General features: G+C 33.8%; 1 protein-coding gene across 1 annotated transcript in view; it reads right to left on the bottom strand.

Moving 5' to 3' along the window:
- LOC106874919 (spastin) overlaps positions 1-710 on the bottom strand; it is a 139,865-nt gene that overhangs the window by 33,448 nt on the left and 105,707 nt on the right. The window lies entirely within an intron of this gene.

Raw genomic sequence — 710 nt, 5'->3', positions numbered from 1 at the left:
TTTCATTTAGTAGAATAGTTTCATTTTTAAAGTGAAAGTATTTGACATGAGTGTTTTTGTTTCACTTTTGATACGTAATACTTAAATAGCGGAGGAGATATTATGTTGCCGTGGGCTCGAACTCTGCAAGAAGTGAAAAATTTTTTTGACTAAAACACAACTGGAACCCTAAGTAAGGCATCTGTAAAATTTGAATGAAATTGGTTGCGTAGTTCTCGAGTTTTAGGGATTCACACAGACAGACAAACAGACAGACAGACAGACAGACACACATTCTCATTTTTATATATATAGATATCAGGCTTCTTTCAGCTTCCATCCATCAAATCCACTCACAAGACTTTGGTTGGCCTGAAACTATAGTAGAATTCTATTTACATCCCATAACAGTGATTAAGTAAAAGAAACGGATCTAGTTTAAAACGGGGGCACCAGTATTTTCTTAACGAAACACTAATGAAACTTGGGACACTGGTAGAATGTGTCATATAAAACATCTTTTACTCTTAGTCTTCTTAACAAAAAAAAGGAATTCGCAAGTTATTCCATGTTAAAGTTGTCGTATTTCTGTAATTTCAACCAATCACTGACGTCTATTCAACTGAATAGAGATACTGCTGGGCGGTCATAAAAATGTTATTCCCTGTGACATATTTCATCCGCTTTAATCGTAATTTATACGCATATATTGTTTATATAATAAATTACGC

The sequence above is a fragment of the Octopus bimaculoides genome, chromosome 16, assembly GCF_001194135.2.
Source record: "Octopus bimaculoides isolate UCB-OBI-ISO-001 chromosome 16, ASM119413v2, whole genome shotgun sequence".
Classification (NCBI taxonomy): Eukaryota; Metazoa; Mollusca; class Cephalopoda; order Octopoda; family Octopodidae; genus Octopus; species Octopus bimaculoides.
The sequence above is the reverse complement of the archived record's forward strand: the minus strand, read 5'-3'. Positions and strand labels throughout refer to the sequence as shown.